The sequence below is a fragment of the Hipposideros armiger genome, unplaced genomic scaffold, assembly GCF_001890085.2.
Source record: "Hipposideros armiger isolate ML-2016 unplaced genomic scaffold, ASM189008v1 scaffold_156, whole genome shotgun sequence".
In the NCBI taxonomy this organism is placed as follows: Eukaryota; Metazoa; Chordata; class Mammalia; order Chiroptera; family Hipposideridae; genus Hipposideros; species Hipposideros armiger.
Genome location: NW_017731506.1, coordinates 1,614,788 through 1,635,456, shown reverse-complemented (window position 1 = coordinate 1,635,456; position 20,669 = coordinate 1,614,788).

Genomic DNA, 20,669 nt, shown 5'->3' with positions numbered 1-20,669 from the left:
CCCTGCCCTAGCCCCCACCTAGGCTGCCCTTCCAAGCTCCTTTTAGCTTGAGGCTGACACATTTCTATCCTGGATCCAGGAAGCTACTCCCCGATTCATGGCCTCCAGAATGCCTTCTCAGCCATCTTGCCAGTGTGACCGCTGCAGCTTGGGAAGAAAAAGACTGCCTGAGTTAGGAAGAAAAGTACTGTCACATCCAGTTCTGAGTCTTCACGTGACCGACAAATACAAATGTGTTGTCTTTAACACCCCTTTTCAGACACCTGAAAAGGGTAATGCCAGCAGTCCCTCTATGTGGCACCCAAGGCAGACATTACTAATTGATCACACAACTCTTTCCAGCTGAACCGAGACACAGCCTGGCTTACAACCTTCAGGCAGCCACTCCCATTTATTTACAGTTGGCATTAGGCATGGAGCCTCTTAGGCTTCCTTGCCTAAAAACCCCTCAGGTATGATGAAACCAGGGAGAGCCCTGGCACAGAGTTGGGGGCAGTCAAATGGAAACCCAGGATTTTTAAGGGGTTACATTTACCAAATATGGATCATACTGCGTATGCTTTTAGAGAAAATAGTTGCTGTTGAGACAAATTACAGATTTTTGAAAGAATAACAACACAAGAAGAAAAAAAATCAAGTGTTGGGTTTGGGACTATCATTGATGAACTGCAGTAAAAATCAATTATTTTTTCAAAAAGTCATTAGGAACCTGCAGACTGATGTCACCATCACACTTCTGGATGCACACTTAGCTGTCATGGAGAGGAATGACTTGTCAAAGTCACCTCGATAGTCAGGAGCTAGGCCTAGAATTTCCAACCCAGAACCATAAAATACCTGAGTTTGCTTCAGTGAGTGTCACCCTCACAATCCAAGTCAGCTCCTATCTCAGGCCCCTCTCCCTCTAGAGAATCAATCCTATAAAGAAGGCCTTTTTCCAGAACATCATGGTTTACAGGAAAGCATTCTATTGGTAAGAAATGCTCTTTCAGGAGAGTCAAGTTGAGTGGGCTGCAAAAACTCAACTGTTTTGACTTTCACTCATTCAATTACAAATAGCTAATTCTCCAGATGCAGCAGCCCTCCGCCCAATGTGGTTTGCGTTCCCATTGATCCTTGGCAGTCTTGTCACTGTCTGCGCCCTGAACAGCCTGTGCTCCGAGGAGGGGAAGTGCGAAGAGTCTGTTGCTGCAGGTGTAAATAAAATCAATCTGCTCATTTGGGCAAATGTCTTATTGATTAGAGCTGTTAAATATATGCTTCCACCTCCACCTTCCCCAGAACACAGATAGCTTTATGCTTAGAACATTAAGTATCCAGCAGTACGTCGGCTTTCCTGTCAGAATGGCTACAAGGGCCAGTAATAATATGGCAGCAAATAGATTTAAACTCTGATGTGTTCAAGTGAGAAATCAATGGGAAATATGGGGACAAAAATGAGGCTAACATGAGGCACGGTTAGTCAAAGACTAGAAATGCAGGCAGTATAAATTGCAGCACTGTTCCCCTGCGGCTTCCTCTGCCATCTCACACGGGATTGAAGCAGAATGAGAGGGTTAAGTCTAGGGAATATCCTGGTGTCCCTGAACCTTGACTTCCACTGCTTTAAATCTAGGCAGCTCAATCCTTATCTCGAGGATTGCCTGGGAATTAAATGAGGTGATATATGGAAAAGTCCTCAGAGCACCAGGCACTTAATGAACATTTGTTTCCCTTTTGCTCTTAAGTGTTTTTCCCTGCAGGGCAGCGAAGGCATTCCTTCAGTGCAAATGGTGCTGTGAGGTAAGGTCTTCTATCAGTCAGAACTGTTTTAGTTCCAAAAAGAGACTATCCAGTGCAAACTGGCTTAAATAATAGATAAATGTATAGCTCCTATAACCAAAATTCCAGAAGTAATGTTGGTTTCAGGCAAGCTTTGAACAAATGATGTCATCAGGAAACTGCTCGCTCTCTCTGTCTCTCCCCTCTGTCTTCCGGTCTGTAGCTTCAACTTCAGACCTCACAAGGGATCTCCCAGCAGCTCCAGGCTCACCCGTCATTCATCAGCAAATGGATCCACCTCCCAGCACTTACACCATATTAGCCCACTCTGTCTGGAGAGAGAAGACACATCTGCTCAGTCACACAACAGGCTTAAGATTCATTACCCAGCAGGCATGGCTATCTCTGAACTAATCCCCATAAGCAAAAGGACAAGAAATGTTGACGAACCAAGAAAAGTATGGGTCTGAGAAATAGAGAGGTGTAAAAACTCGGGGGATCAGGATACCATTGGCAAAAATGAAACAAATGAATGGTGTGACTGTCAGTTGTCTACTAGAAATGATAGTGACCTCTCAACCTGTAGGCATATGAAGAAATCTTTGCTGTTATAAGGCACTGAGTTCTGAGAATGGTATTACTGCTTAGCATTACTGTGATCATAGCTAACCAATACAGTAAACAACAGATGCCTTGTACAAGAGAAACATGACGGGGGATTAGACATGAGTGATTGCCATGGAACAGAGGGGATACTATCAGGTTTGGGATATATCTTAGAGGTGGAACCCTCAAAATTTTCTAACTGGTTGACTGAATATGCTATGTAAGATAAAGAGACAATGAAAACTACTATGCTTTTGGCTTCTGCAATTTAGTGAATAGTGGTGCCATTTATTAAGATAGAGAACTCCGAAGAAGTAACAGGTTATTAGAGAAAGGGTTAATAATTCCAAATCCAGTTTTAGCCATGTCAATTTTAATTTTGTAATGCCTTTAGATTTCCAAATGGAGGCATAGCAGAGAGTGTTGGATATACTCATATATGCTATCTATAGAATGGCAGGTTAGACATTCTCTAAATTCATTTATAGTTTTAATATTTTTTGAATCCTTACCATATCCACAACATTTAGATTTTGGCAAGTTTCAGCGTAAATAATTTTTATTTACAATGGTTTTTGCTGAGGATACTGCTTTTAACTGAACCAGACAGAGAACCAGGAATAAGAACCTTCATGCACTATCACATGTTCTAGAAAACAGATCACCCAGCCTACCAAAGGTTATAAAAGGATTAGCCCACCCCACTTGTCATCCAGAGGTAAAATTCATTTCTGCCCATTGAGTTGCTTACTCCTCCAATAGAGGATAAAATATCAATTGGCACAGAAAACAGAGGCACAAGTCTGAGAATTGACCCTTCAGAAGTAACTATCTCTTCTTGCTTCAACACCCAAACCTGTATGATGTATAGAACTTAGTCTGCCTTTCAAGTTCAGCTTATATTCCAGCAGTGCATTGAATGCTGGTGAGTTTTCCAGAAGCTTCAAATCCAAGACTCTTGGAAAATTTGACAGCTAGCAGCTGGAAGCCATTTTGTCCTATAACTTAGTGCCACCAGTCCACACAACCCTACAAGGAGGAGGTTTCATCTAAGTGTCATGTCAAGACAAACAGATCTATGCTCCCATGCTAAGCAGTACCCATTACACATTCCCAGTGAAGAGGGGAAAGAGAAAGAACTAAGGGACAGAGAAACAAAGTCAGAGGCTGTAACAGAAATTTGCAGGTTGGAAAGAGCCTAACAAATACAGTAAAGAAGATCATACATTACTTACAATATAATTAGACCTTTGAAAATGGAAAGAGACCTGAGAGAGTTTTCTAGAAAGGTCTAAATGTTGGAGTGCCTGGTCTCAGAGTTTTGCCCTCTCTTCTCCACCTCTGCTTTTTATCCCTAGGTGATCTCATCACATTTCATTCTTCTAAATATCATCTGTATGTCAACGACTCCCAAATTTATATCGCCCTGACCTTTCCCCTGATTTATATATCAAATTGCCCACTTGACATCTCCACTTAAGATGTCTAAAAGGCAGCTCCAGTTTCATATATCTTACACAAAACTCTTTATTTCCATTATTCTGGCCTCTTCATCCCCCAAGCTCAGTAACGTCACCCTATTTATCCAGTGGTCCAAATATAAAACTAGGATTCATCCTTGACCCCTTCCTTTCCCTCACCCCATATTTACTCCATCAGCAAGTCTTGGTGAATGTATTCATAAAACATATCTTTTTCTTTTCCCCCCTACTTCTTTGCATCTACACTGGCTTTAACATCATCTCGTTATATCCTTGAAAACCCCTCTTAACTGGTCTTCCTGTTTCCATCCTCCATCAGCAGCTAGAGAAACCATTTGAATGCATATCAGATCTTGCCATTCCCTGCTTGAAATGACCAAGCGCCGTCCCATTTGTTTTATGATAGAGCCCAAACTCAAACATGGCATAAAGCCTATAGCTGACATGGGCCCTGCACATCTTCTCTCTAGTCTCAGCTCCAATACCTTCCCCCTCACTCACACTCCAGCTATGCCAGCCTGCTTTCTATTCCTGGAACAAGCCAAGTGTGTTCCTCCCTCTAGGTCTCTCAGGACCCAGCCTAAGTGTCACCTCCGCGGTGACACCTCCTTGTCCACCCGCACTGAATACTGACATCCACAGGTCCAGCAAGTGCTAACACAGCACCCTATTCATGTTCTTCATATCATTTATCACTCTTCCAGATTATCCTGTTTCTTTCTTTGTTTACTTGCTTTTCTTTCTCTCCCTACCAGCATATAAGCTCCAAGAGAGCAGTGACTATTTTTGCTTTATTTTCTCACTATTGAGTCCCCAGTAAGTGGATCATAATAGATGCTCAATAATATGCCTTAAAGAAATCATCTATTTCAGTGGTTTTCAGACTACCTCCTGTGAAGCCCTGGGGTTCTGCCAAGGCTCTTCAGTCGCAGGAAGGAGAGGAGGAAGACACTAGTGACAGAGTGCTGGCTGAGTTTTCAGCCATCTACTGGTTCAACTGGAACCTTTCTGCTTTTTTCTGTTTATGCAATGGCTACACTGGAAGATTTTGTTTGTTAGAAAGGTTATGCCATGCAAACTATTTGACAACGAGTAGTCCCTTGTCACCATGTCATTTGACATATGAGCTCCTCATCTGTGGCCTCAGAATCTGTTGGTACAATCACCAACCAAAATCCAGGTTCCGCTGACAAAGATACGCAGACTTTTCACTATGTCTAGTCTGTTCCAAATATCCTAAGTCCAAAACGCAGCTGCTGTTCCTCACCATTATTAAATAATAAAGTCACACTTTCCTTGCTCCTATGAAAAGCAACACACTGTCCAGTCAGCTGGATCTTCTAATCCCACCACGGAACTTTATTTTAAAAGACTGAACTGCCAATCTGAAATGATTTCTAGTTAGCTATTTACCCATGGTTTTCTAAATAAATAGTTAAGACTAAAGCAGGAAACCAAGTGAGATTTTCTTCACGTTAAATGCCTTCCTCTGCAAATCAAGCTGTCTAGTAATAGGATATACCTTATAGCTACAATGTAGCTGTGCAAATGTCAAGCAGATTGTAAATTATGATAATCATTTTTATAAACCAATATACAAGGATTAATTTGAAAGTATTAACTTTAGCTTAATTCATAAAGGCATTTATGAATGTAAGATAATAAAATATGTGTCCTCTAATCTGTAATACTCAGGGTCTTAGAAGGGTTTATTACAATAAGAAGAGTTAAACTATGACTTTCTCTCAGCCTATTAAGGATTAAAATTTATTACATTTCCTAAAATACAACAAACAGTGACTGTCACAAGTCCAGTTTGAGATAATGTTTATATCTGGAAAACTCAATTTAAGGTCAACCAAACTCAGCTCTAGGAAAATAAATGTAATGTCCCAATAAAGGAAATAGCCTCCAATAGAAAAGTTAATAAAACCTGTAATAAATAAACAAACTACAAGAAGAGATAATACTGAAGAATAAAGGGAGAAATTGAGGTAGAATAGAAGGCACATCTCCCCGGAAGTTAGAAGTCCTGCACTCTGGTACTCTCTGTAATCAATCAACAGGACATTTGATATCTGTTTTAATTTCCTTATCTGTATTTAACCACATAGTGGCTTCCTCCTTGTTGTTCATCTCCCTCTTCTTTTCACTGAGAAACCATCCAACCCTATTCTCTGTCCTGAGGTTTAGGTGTGGCTAAACTCCAGGGGTGAGCTCTGATGACATAAGCCAATCAGTACATTCCATCACCTCATCACAGCTATTGGTCTAAGAATAGGTACAAACACCAATTAGAGCCAGTGAGCCATAAACAGACATTTGCTAGAATTTCTGGGATCTAACCTTCCTCTCTCTTCTACAGTGACCAGATGGGAGCCCTCTCTTCCTCTAGATGGTATAAGAATATTGAATTGAAATTGCAGCAGTCACTACCAAGAAGCCAGCCTGAAGACAAGACAAAGCTGACCTACAGAACAAAGGAGGCCATAGAGAAATGGGGCTGAAACCATGACAGTATCCTGAACCCCTATATATAATTATGCCTGATACTGGTATAAATCTGGACTCTTCAGTTATTGAGCCAATAAAATTATTTTGTTTATTAAGCCAACGTAGGTTAAGTTTTTGTTTTGCTTTAAGTATATAGTGTCCTAACATACATAGAACTGATCATACAATAGTTGAGATCATTTTTAGCAGCAACTGTTGGCTGGTTGCTACACAAGTCAGTACCCACTTCTTCTTTGTTTCAGTCTGAAACTCAGCACTGCTATGCACAGTCACGTGACTCAAAAAAGGCTGACCTCTCCCCCCATCTCCAATTAGGGGGAAAATAGGAAACTGATTAGTCTAAAACAACCACTTCAATCCAATATTTCTTGGCAATGGTTGGCTTAAGAAGTGAAAGATGAAGAGAATTCTGTTAAGGAGGAGATGAAGATTGTCAGGGAATGACTTCACAGACAGGTCTTAAAAAAGAGACAGAAGAACACTGTTGAATAAGGCGCCTGCTATGGACTGACTGAATGTGTCTCCTCCCCTCCCCCCCCCCAACAACACACACACACACACACACACACACACACACACACACACTCACACACACAAACAAATTCAAACCCTAAGACCTAATGTGATGGTGTTTGATAATGGAGCCTTTGGGAAGTGATCCTGAGGGTGGAGCCCTCATGGATGAGATTAGTGTCTTTATAAAAGAGACCTGAGAAAGATCCCTTGTCCCCTTCTGCCATGTGAGGAAACTCTGAGAAGTCCACAGGCTGCAACCCAGAAGAGGGTTCTCACCAGATACTGCATCTGCTGGCACCTTGATTTGGGACTTTCCAGCCTGCATAATTGTGAGATATCAATTACTACTGTTTATAAGACACCCAGTTTGTGGTATTTTGTTACAGCAGCCAGAACCGACTAAGACAGCCTCAAACCCCTGGAGAGATGCAACCGTATCTGACCATGAGGGGAACTAACTGGCAAGATAAATGTAGGAAGCTTTTATAAAAGGAAAGTACTAGGATCATGAGCATGCTGAGTGAGCTAATCCTGTAGCTACCCTACTCCTGGACCTACTAGTTAAGGAGATAAATCCCCTTACCTTTAAACCATTTGGAATTGGGATTTCTTTTATTTGCAGCTGGAAATATCTGAATTTATATACCATGCTAGTTCTCAAATGTTTACATTAATAAGACCTCATAATGGTATAACACATTGCACTTTTTGAAATTGTTTTTAAAAACATTACTTCATCTCTCTCAGATTGGTTCTATCAGGATGGAAAACTTTAATCCTTTTTCTACAGATAAAAAATCACAGATTTGATAACTATCCTGATATTTCAAGGCTTTCTGACCCCTAAATTAGTGTTGTTTCCATTTTAAATAATGAAATTATAGCACATATTATAAGACCTAACATTAAATATACTTACTTCTCACCAATCACAAATAAATGATGGGCTATATGTCACAAAATTTTGAAACAAGAACCATAATAAATGCCAACTAGGACTTCTGAGTAATTCGAAGAACACCTAAGTATCCCTAATCATAACCTGAAGTAAATCTTCATGCTGGGCTAAGAAATTAAAATTTACAGTTACATAGAGTAAATTCAGTTTACTATAGCTACATTTATAGGAAAACAAGATGCACATGCTTATCATTAATTTTATGGAATGAAAAGTTATTGCAACTGTTCAACTTTCTTTTATAACATTAAACCGGCCTTCCTTTCCTTCTTAAAACAGCAGCTAGTCAGCTGGTAACGTAATGGTTTCCCAGAGTGTAATGGCAAACAATCTGGACTCTTTCATGAGTGGGTGCTTAGTCCTCTCTTCCGGTTACATTTTCATGTGATGATGTCTTACGGGCAAATGCTGCATCAAATTTTGGTTCTGACACCCACTCATATGTATGTGGAAATGAAAAATAATGCATTGTACCATACAGGGTGGAGTGAGGAGACTGATAAAATCATTTAAGTCCCTGTGCTTTTAATAGAGTGGAGTAAAAAAATTGTTTCCTAGAGTTCATCATTGTCATAAACTCTAAATGCATCCTGTGGCTTGATAGCATGTTCGCTGAGCTGTGTGCATGTATTACGTTCTCACCCACTTTGCAGTAAACTCATCAGCTATGTGCAAGTTAAATTCTACGCTTCAAACTCTTCATTCAGGACTTCCTAAGTGACCTCTGGGGGTCTTCCTTTCTACACTCTTCAGGGTCGAGTGTGCATCTGCCTTAGCACAGCCATTATCAAACACTGGAACCCCCAGGCTTGGGGCATCAGGGACTCCACAAACATTAAAATGTCTGTCAAATACTGAAAAGCTCTATGGCCAAAGTATCTACCGCATAGCTTTTTACTTATGTTACTTCTGTTCAGATTGAGTTTAAAATAAAAAACCAGATACTGGGAAAAAAAAAAGTGTTATCATTTACAAAAGCTGGGCCATAAATTATCAAAGAAAATCTTCTGAATAAATTTACAGGAACCTTGTGCTTCAAACCCCACAGGAAAACTGCAAAGTATTTTTTTCCCCTTGCTTCTCTTGTGGATGCTGCTTTGGGATGAGCAGGAAGATGATTTCACGGGAAGGTGAGATGACCAGGGCAAACTCACAGGAGCATTTAATTCTGACAAGGGGGCTGTGGCCCAGCAAAAGTCACTAAAACAAACCTCTGACTCTTAAATACATTCCATCCCTTCCCTTTTATTTTTGGTCTATATCTTCTACTTGCACATCATTGAGAGTTCATCTCACAATTTGTAATTTATTCTATCTCAGTGAACCCAGGTTACTGTCTTCTGAAAACTGATCAAATTGTTGGGAGGCTTGGTTTAGAGCCTCCATTTCAGAACACATCATTTATCATCAGAAAGATGGTGGGTGTTTTATTGGACATATAATGAAAATATAGTTTCTACATTCTAAAAAGCTAAAAATATAAAATATTGGTTAATATGTTCTACATACACAAAAATGCATGTGTAAACATAACAAACTGCCATATGTATAATATATATAAACTATATATGTATTTCTACATAACACACAAATTCATACATAAACATTTATGTGTGTGTATATACAGATAGTCTATATAAAGACATACATATATGCTTTTAAGATGGTTAAATTCCCAAACCCAGCTAATGGTATGATTAACCAGATAACATTGGCATCAGGCATCCATATAAAGAAGATAAAAACTGAATGATTTTTTTCTCATTCAGTAAACACAGACTCAAAGTGATTTAAACAGTAAAGAAATTTACCTCACAAAAAATAAATAGCCCTGACTCTGATGATGTGGTGACTCAGTGATGTCATGAAAAGCCCAGGTTGCCTTCTCTCAGATCTGCCTTTAATAGCATCAGCTGGGTCCATTTTTGATTGCAGGATGGTGGCCAACAGCAACCATAGCAGCATCCAATGGGAAAGAAGGGGAGACTTTCACAATTATGCAATTAAAGTTCTTCCCTTCCAACCAAGGGCAGATTTACAGCAGTACCCATGCCTGACCTAAGAATTAGCTGACTATCTCATGCTTGGAACCTGACTCAATCGCGGGTAGTGGAGGTGGGATTGCCAGGACTAAACCAATCAGAAACCATACCTGGAGTCAAATATATATTGAACATCCCTCCAGTCAAATGGACTGAATGGAAAAGGGTTGATACCTAAATAAAATTGAGGCTCTACTAGAGGAAAAACAGTATTGGCAAGCATACTGAGTAGGGAACAAAGAAGGCCTCTACAATTCCATAAAAAAAGAAAGAAAACTTTTATATGTCATTTATTAGATCATAAGTGGTCACAGTGACAGATCTGTACATAATCAGTGTTTAAACCCTAGTTTTCTGAACCATGAGGTAGGAATTAGATGTATATGCCTGCTCTGTCTCAGAATGGACCACGTGCAGTGGAACTCAGTTCTCTGAGTTACCAAGATGAGATGGAAGATATTATGTACCACCATGGAATAGAAAACATTGCCTTTGGAGCCACATGGAGCTGAATTCAAATCATAGATCTCAGGATCTTTGGCCAATGCCTATCAGATACCAGTACTGCCTTCTAGTCTGCACCCAACAAAATCCGTACTGCCCCAACACACACACACACACACACACACACACACACACATCCCCTAAGGCTAGGTGAAATGCTCACTCACAATTACAGATATACACATACCTAAGGCTAGGTGACAATGCTACCCCAGGCATAACTGCTGCTCTAGCAGTAAATTTGCTGGGACTTGTATGAAATAAGAGAGGCCCCTCCAGTGCACAATTTAATGAGACACTGACTGTGTGGCCATGAATGAGAGTTGTCCTAGGCACCTCACTTGCCTCACCCCCATCCTAGCACTGGGGCACCCCTGTCTCTCCCAAATTCACTTTCAGCCACTGAAAACTTACTGATCTCAGTGATGCACAATCTAGTTGAGTCAACCTTGGTCTTTTCCTGCCTTCCTTATCTAAGAATATTTTACTTCTGTAAGTTTTCATTTATTTTTCTGAACATAGAACACAATGGCTACATTTCACCCCACCCCCATCTCCATCCCCAAAAAGAAGGGGGTAGGTGATTATATGAATATGTGAGTTATTCTTTTTGAAGTGTTTTACCCTTTGTGGATGAAAGGTGTTTCATGAGTTCAAAGAGGTCCCATATTATTTGTCCACTATTCAGGACAATCAGGGGCACTTGGCAACAGCTTTTCTACTTGGCAAAAGAAAAGGCTGATGCAGGGATGGGGGACTATGGTCAAACTATGTGAGATTAAGGTCACGGGAAATGCAAGATAAAAAGCTCTTTGTTTTATGAATAAATAAAAGATTTCTGATTTATCCCCTTATTTGAGAACACCAGCTCAATTTTTAAATGTTTGAAATACCTGTTCCTGCAGCACTATAAGAAAACTTCCTCAAGTTAAAAATGTATTAGCCACAGTTTATATTTTGCAGTCATGAATCTTTACTGTCCAAGCAAACTTTGATGCAGATGTTGATATTCATCATAAATTATGTCATCCCCAGGGATTCAGTGCATTGAGATGTATTTGTTGTTTACAATAACGTAACCACTGATATCCACAAGTTAACGCAGGGACACTGACTATCACTAAGAAGAGAATGATCAGAATCTCAGGGCTATTTGCTTCTAGTAGAATAGTAAAAAACCTAGTAGAATGTTAAAAAGAAATCTAGTAGAATGTTAAGTGATTTATTTTACTCCCATCCTAGAGGTATGTCCAGTAATTCTTCAGCTTGTTCTGATAATTGAAAGTCTCTGTCACTGTTGGAAATTTAGCACTCAGTTTGCCCAGAAAAAGTTTTCAAGAAGATAAATTTTACTCACCTACATATCTAGGAGTTTTATCATGCATGAGGAGTTTTTTCCTTTGGTTATTTTAAGGTATTTTGTTATGTATCTCTGTTTTAATTAATTTTAGTCTAGATATCTTTCTCTTGAATGACCTACTTTTTATAATAGAAAGTTCTTTCTGTTAAAAATGGTGGCTACTTCACACTTCAAAAATGCATTGATTTCACTAACATCTGGTCTAAACACATAAATTGTGATAACAGATATTCACAAGTTAAGTCTGCACATTGCCAGTGTTACCTACTGCTCCTGTCTACTCATGCACCAACAGGTATAATTAGAAAATGTGGGGGTTTCTATCTTTGCATACAGTAAACCCAAACTCTCTTTTTAAGGAGGGTTTGACTATGCTGCTAGGACTGATTGCCTCTTTTCTTAGAAAAATTGTGGCCTTCTATTCAGGAACCTATCCTTGTAAGAGTCCTAAATTTTCATAAAGGATGTCAACTCTACCTTAGATAAAACAATATGAAAGCCCATGATTCCACACTTACCTGGCAAACTTAAGTATACTTTGATTATGTTATATAAGTTTTTTTTATTCACAAAAAAGACTGATTCAAAGTTTAGCTCTTGTTTCAACAATTATTGTTAAATTTATTAAAGTTAAAAATTAAAAATCCTCATTCCTCCTTCAACTTGTAGATTTAGATTACCAATCTTACATTCTATTTATAATCTAGCAGATTTTAGCATTATCTCGAAAGGCCTCTGAATAATATTTTATTATACTAACTTAGCAAAACGCCTCCAAACATGTTAAACAGCATTTATTAAATTTGCAACTTTTACTTCCTCCTTAAAGTTCTTTTCTCTGACTTAATAAATACAAATCACCAATATATAAATAACTCATGAACATAATTAACTTTATAAATATGGTTCATTTAATATAATTAATATCCCCCAACACTGTTTATTCACTTGGTAAAATTTCTTAAATCCATAAAACTGAATCAATTACTTAGTTACACATTTTCCATTAGAATTGCAAGGGCTGCCAAGTTTATGCCATATTCTGTTACATATTTACAACTACTTAATAGATCAAGTATACAAAATTTTATTTTAAGACAAAAAGATTAATACTACAATTTTAATTGCTTCAGTTTCTAAGAATGTCTTTATTATAATTCTAAATCTAATGTTTAAAATTTTAACAGAATAGATTAAATAAATATATTAGCTGTAAAGCATAGTCATAAAAATAAATACCTATACACCTATCACCTGAGTCAAAAGTAGAGTACAGTGAATATCTATCCTGAATCAACCTTTCAGCCCAGATATAACTACCATCAGTATTCAATTATTTTTCTTTTAGTTTATCATGCCCTTGCCTATTTTTATGTGTAATACATGTATGTGTAATATATGTATATGTATGCGTGTGTGTGTGTGATATATATCCCTAAAAAAGATACTAGATATTATTTAGTCTTTCTCTAATGGGGCTTTGTACAATTTAAATTATTTGTACAGAACTCTCAATCATTCCATAGTTAGAAGACACATTCTCATAAAAGAAGACTCCCATAAACCATAGTTACTCAATTCTTATTCTTCACACACCTAGAGAGATTTTAATTTCCCCCAATTTCTATATTAAAAACCTTTTTGTATTCTCTATATCATGGATTTTAAAACATTGAGAGTTTTGTAGCTTAGAGTACATTACAGAATTCTCTGCTCTGAGAAGCTTGTGACTCTCACCAATATTAATTATTGATTAAATTTTATATTTTGTCTCTTTAGATATATACATATGTGTATGTCTATCTTGAAAATATGTATGAAATATGAAAATATGAAAATAAAACCCTTGTTTAAGTTTAGACTTGAAATTTATGAGATTGTGCTTTATTTCATGATTAGGGGTGAGTCAAATATTACAGATTTTTGAAATTACACTAATTCCAATTAACATTGGAAGCTCTCAAATTGCTTTCTTGAGATCATTCTCCCATACAAAAGAAAAAAAAGAAAGAAAATGGAAAAAATATACAAAAGAAAAAAAAGAAAGAAAATGGAAAAAAAAAAACACCTTCATTATATTTATTATAGGAGCTTTTAACTCACTCCAACTTTACATCATAACCACTTCCAGCATCCACCAGTTCTTATAGGGTAAGACTGCACTATCCTACCTTACTTAATCCTCACAAGAACAAAGTAATCTATTCACATGTATTTAAGTTAAAATTAAACATTTTAAGATGTTTACTCTTAAAATGAGATAAAGTAAACTCTGCACGCCTAGGCCTACATTAGGCATTTCTACCTTTATTTAACCTAGGAATTGGAAAAGTTAGACAGGTTTTGGGAAAATCAAAAATCTATACATAGACATTCCTTTTGTTCCGTTTTTAAACTCAAGGGTTCTCAATTTCAGCATGTTTAAGAATAACAGAATAGAAGTGTATACGCAAACATGATATTTCACTTTAGAGGACATTTAAGAGATTTTCCAAAGTAAATCTAGCTGTAGGCACTGACTGTAAAACTTAGCCCTACTTACAGGTGCATTCCTACTCTAATTTTTAGTTTATTTCTTCAAAATACCTTTCAAATGCTCAGCTGAGAGAAACAATTTCCATGAAGGGTGGCCTGCAGCCTTCCCATTCACTAAAGCAGAGAGCCGTAACTGAGGGAGTCCATGAATAGTTTTCGGGAGGTCCAAAAATGCCTCAAAATTATAAAATGCAATTTCTGTGAACATTTTTCAGAAGAGCAGCTCACTGCTTTAGTCATATTATCTAAGTCAGCAATTCCAAATGTTTTTTTGCATCATGGTATAAATAGAAAATTCTAATATTTGTATAGCACACTGGGGAAAACTGGACATCAGGCAACAAAAGATAGTGATCTCTGAGGGGAAAAAAAAAATAAGGTAAGCCCTATGATTACCCAAACCTACAGTATTGAAAGAATTTCAGAGATGGGCAGAGGGAGAACCCAAAAAAAAAACCCAGAGGACTCCCTGAGTTGAGGAGATGAAGGTGAGAGTTCAGGGAGATTAAGGCATCTGGAGTTCATAGACAGAATACAAGAGAAGAGGTTTCACACAGAGAACCCCAGAGATCGGCAGATGATCCCACAAAAGTATTCAGCAAAGTACTGATCAGGAGCACATGTGAGGAAAACGACCCAAAGCCAGGGAGAAAACTATCTGAAAGAATAAAAGACAACTAATAATTCACAGGGCATTGGGAAGAATAATGATGATGATCTTGATGTAGTAATAGGGAACAATTAGGCTAGATTGAGAGAGCATCGCTCTGGATAAATCATAATAAATCATAATATCATAATAAATCATAATATCATGACTCAAGAGGATCAAAAAAACTTCCCAGAAAATAAAAGTGCAACAATATTTACAGGAATATATAAATATTCAGCATCCAAAATTACAATTTACAAGGTTTGGCATCCTATCAAAGATTACCAGGCATGCAAAAAGGGAAGGGAAAAAAAGAAAAAAAACTAAAATGAGGACAATAATTAATCCATCAGAATAGATATAATCCTGACACATATATTGAAACTCATTGGTAAGAACATTAAAATGATTATTATAATTGCATTACACATTTTATTTAAAAGTTAAGTAGAGGGGCCAATCAAGTGGCTTAGTTGGTTAAGAGTTGGCTTAAGAGCACGAGCTCTGAGCAACAGGGCCGCTGGTTTGATTTCCACATGGGTCAGTGACGCTGCGCCCAAGATGAGCTGCCGCTGAGCTGCCAACAGGCAGCAGGATGGCTCAGCTGGTGACAGCACATGCTCCTAACAAGATTACCTGTTTGATTGTGGGCTATGCCCACCCTCAACTAAGACTGAACTCAGCACCTTGAGTTGAGCTGCCGCTCAGATGGCTCACTGGATAGAGCGTGTGCTCTTAACAACAAGTCTGCTGGTTCGACTCCCACAAGGGATGGTGGCTATGCCCACCCGCAACTAAGATTGAAAACAACACCTTGAGTTTAGAGGCCATGAGCTGCTGACGGGCAGTCAGATGGTGACTGGCACCCTCCACAACTAAGATTAAAGAACAACTTGGCTGGTCCCCTTCCCCAATTCTCCAACACTGTTCCCCTCCCCTAATTCCCCAATAAAATATTTTTTTTTAAAAAGTTAGAAACAGAGAAGATATATAAAGCACTCAGATCAAGCCACTTGAGATAAAAACTACAATATCTGAGAAGAAAAACATTCTAGATGGGATTAGAGGCACATTACACATTATCAAATTAAAGATTAAGGAACTGTAAAATATAGGAATTGAAACTATTCAAAACAAAGCACAAAGAGAAAAACTAACTTTAAAAGTAAAAAGAGCATCTGTGAAATATGGAGAAATTTAAAGTAGCCCAATATACATGTAATTGGAGTCCCTGAAAGAGAGCAGAGGGATGGTAGATAGAAAAATATTTGAAGAAGAATATTTTCAAAATTCGGCAAAAACTATAAACCCATAAATGCAAAAACTTCAACTAACTCTAAGAATATAAAATATGAAGAAAAACACACCAAGAACAACATAATCAAATTGCTCAAAACCAGTTCTAAAGAGAGAATTTTAAAAGCAGCCAGAGAAAACATATATTTACAGGCACATCTCATTTCATGGCATTTCGTTTTATGTGCTTCACAGATGTTGCATTCTTTACATATTGAAGTCAAAACCCTCCACTACCAAAAAGATTACTACTTGCTTTATTGTAATAGTCACTTTATTTCAGTGGTCTGGAACCAAACCTGCAATCTCTCTGAAGTGTGCCTATACTACAGAGGAACAAAAATTAACATGATGAAAGGTATCTTGTCATAAATAATGCAAGTGAAACACAGTAGAACAGTACTTTTCAGTACTGAAGGAAAAAAAAAACTGTCAACACAGACTTCTATATCCAATAAAAAGGTTTGTTTTCATAAATGAAGACAAATTAAAGACATTTTCAGACAGAAAAGTTAAAAGATATCATCATTCTTATCTCACATAATATAAATGGTAGTCCTTCAGACAAAATGAAAATAATACCAGCTGGACTATGAATCTACACAAGGAAATGAAGAGCGTCAGAAATGGTAACTACATGGGTAAACATATAAGATTGTTTCTTATTATTTTTATGTATTTAAAAGTGACTAAATGTAAAGGCCATGATGGGTAATGGAATTATGCCCTTTTAAAATTCTTATACATAAATGAAGTGGTATAATATTGCTTAAAGGTAAATTGAGATAAGATAAAGTTGTATACTATAAATAAAGAAAAACTTGGCCAAATATTTATAGGTAATAACCCTCAGAAGGAGATAAATGTAATCACAAAATATATTTCATTAATCCAAAATAAGACAAAAAAGAAAAAAAGTGAACAAATGAATGAAACAAATACCAAGATGATAGTGTTACATCTTAGCATATCAATCATCCTATTAAATGTAAATGATCTAAACACCCCTATTAAGAATCAGAGATTCTCAGATTGAATAAAAAAGTAAGACCACTATATGTTGCTTACAAGTAAAGCATTTTAAATATAAAAAAATGAATAAGTTAAAAGGATGGAATATATATTAATAAAAATAAAAAGAGAGAAGGGGTGGCTATATTAATATCAATGTAGATTTCAGAGAAAATATTATCAGAGACAGAGAAAGTCACTTCATAATGATAAAGGGATCACGTCATCAAGGAGGTATAACAATCCTAAAAGTTTTGTGTACCTCATATCAGATCTTCAAAGTTGATAAAGCAAAAACTGATAGACCCACAAGGATAAATATATAAATTCAACAGTTATACTCAGAGATTCTGAATTTCCATTCTCAATAACTGATAGATAAAATATACAGAAAATCAATGAGAGTCCTATCAGCTAATTTGATCTGTCATTCACATAATATTCCACACAACAGAAACAGAACACATGTTTCAAGTGTACACAAAACAATTACTAAGATAAACCATATTCCAAACTAAAAAACAAATCTTAACAAGTGTAAAAGAATTCAAGTCATATGAAATATGGTCTCTAACCACAATGTAATTGAATCAGGAATTAACAACAGAAATATCTCTGGAAAATCCCTAAATATTTGGAAACCCTCTCAAAAAACCCATGTGTCAAAGAAAAGAACAAAAGACAATATAGAAAATATTTTGAACTGAACAAAAATGAAAGCACATGTCTGAATTTGTGGGATGCCAATAAAATAGTACTTAGGGGGGGGGACATTATAGCATTAGCCTTACCTTAGAACAGAAAAAAAGTCTCATAGCAATGACCATGGTTTCCACCTTAAGTAAATAGGACAAGAAGAGCAAATTAAGCCCAAAAGTAAACAGAAGAAAATAATAAAAATTAAAGTGGAAATCAAAGGAATAGAAAGCACAAAAGCAATAAAGATAATCAATGAAATCAATTTTACTGAGCAGTAAAATGAACTTCCAGCCAGACTGACCAGGAAGAAAAGAGAAGGACACAAATTACCAATATCAGGAATTAGAGGAATAATCTCACTACACATTATTAAAATAATACAAGGATAGTTCATGAATATTATAAACAACTTTATGCCAGTAAATTTGAAAATTTAAATGAAATGAACAAATTTCTGGAAACACTGCCAAAGCCCACTCAAGAAGAAATAGATAGTCTAGATACACCTCTATCTAACAAAGAAATGGATTTGTAGCAAAAACAACAACAACAAAAAACACAAAATACGTTTTCACCAAGAAAAATCTAAGCCCATATGAATTCACTGGGGGTTTTACCAAATATTTAAGAAAGAAATAATAACAATTCTACACATCTTTCAGAAAATTGGCAAGAAGAGAAAACACCACATCTCACTCTGTGAGGCTAGCATTAACCTGATATTGATATCGGACAAAGTTATTCCAAGAAAGGAAAACTACAGACCAACAGACCTCAAGAACACAGATGCAAACATTTTGAATAAGATTTTAGCAAATCAAATCCAACACTATATCAAAAGCATAATACATCATCACAGAGTGAGGTTTATCCCAAAAATTGAAGTTTGGTTTAACATTTTAAAAACAAACAAGCAGTATATTTCAATGTATTAAACTAGAACAAAACCAAAAACCTATATGATCATCTCAATATGTGCAGAAGAGGCATTTGACAAAATCCAGCATTAATTTGTGATAAAAACTCTGAGCAAGAATAGAAGGTAACTTCCTTAACTTGATAAAGGGCATCTACCAAAAAACACAAACAAACAAACAAACCACACGAAATCCACAGCTAATATCTTACTTAATGGTGATAAGCTGGATGATTTCCTCCCAAGAGCAGATAAAGGCAAGGATGTCTGCTATTCAACACTGTACTGCAGGCTCTGGCCAGAGTCTAATTAGGCAAGAAAAATAAATTTTAAAAGTACAAATTGGAGATGTAGAAATAAACTGTCTTTGTTCACAGATGACACTTCCATTTTTGTAGAAAGTCAATTGGAATCTACAAAAAGCTACTAGAACTAAAACAAAAAATGAGTTTAATAAGATACAAGATAAATACATATAGAAAAAAATTGTATTTGTATATATTAGCAACAAACATAAATTGAAATTATAAAGTATAACATTAGAAAACCTAAAATATTTAAGAATAAATCTGATTTTTTTAAAAAGATGTGAAAGGCCTGTGTACTGAAAAGTATAAAACATTCCTGAAAGAAATTAAAGAAGACCTAAATAAATGGAGTCATATGTTAAAAGAGTAAATATTATTAAGATGTCAATTCTTCCTGATTTGACCTATAGAATCAATGATATCCCAATCAAAATTCAGGAGCCTTTTTTGAAAATAAAAACTGACAAGCTATATATATATATATATATATATATATATATATATATATATATATATATTTTTTTTTTTTTAAGATTCTATTGGGGAATATTGGGGAATTGGAAAAGGGAAACATCCAAGATGTTGTCCTTCAGCCTTAGTTGTGGAGGGCACAGCTAGCTCAGCTCCGAGTCCAGTCACCATCTGGCTGCCTGACAGCAGCTCGCAGCCATTCAGCTCAAAGTGCCATGTTGTTCAATCTTTGTTGCTGGTGGGCATAGCTCACCATTCCATGTGGGAGTTGAACTGGCAACCTTGCTGTTAAGAGCACTTACTTTCACCAGCTGAGCCATCCTGCCACTTGTTGGCAGCTCAGCGGCAGCTCAGCTGGGGCACAGCTCACTGGCCCATGTGGGAATCAAACTGATGACCCTGTTGCTCAGAGCTCGCGCTCTTAACCAACTGAGCCACTCGGCTGGGCCCCTGACAAGCTAATTTTAAAATTCATATGAAAATGCAAAGGACATAGAATGCCCAAAATAATTTGGAAAAGAACAAAAGTGAAAGGGTAGTGTTATTGGATTTTCAAGTATAATGCTTACAAATCTTGAGTAATCAAAAGAGTGTGGTATCTGGGTAAAAACAAACAAATAGATAAATGGAACAGAATAAAGGGTCCAGAAATAATCTCATGCTTATACAGACCTGATTTTTTTTTAAAGATGAAAAAGTCATTTCAGTGGATAGTCTTTTCAACAATTAGTATGGGAACAACTGAATATCCATATGCCAAAAGAGAAAGAGAGAGAGAAAGGAAGACAAAATAAGAACTATCCAGGGCCGGCCGAGTGGCGCGATGGTTAAGAACTGGCTTGGGACACCAGAGGGCCCCGGTTCGGATCCCACATGTGAGGGCCAGTGACACTTCCCTCTACAGCTAAGATGCTGAACAACAGCTCAACCTGGAGCTGGGCTGTCGTGAGTCACCTGCGACGGCGTAGGCTGCAGCCCCTGTGGCAGTGGGTTGCCATGGGCTACTGTGTGTAGCCAGCAGCCAGCGTGAGCGGCCAGC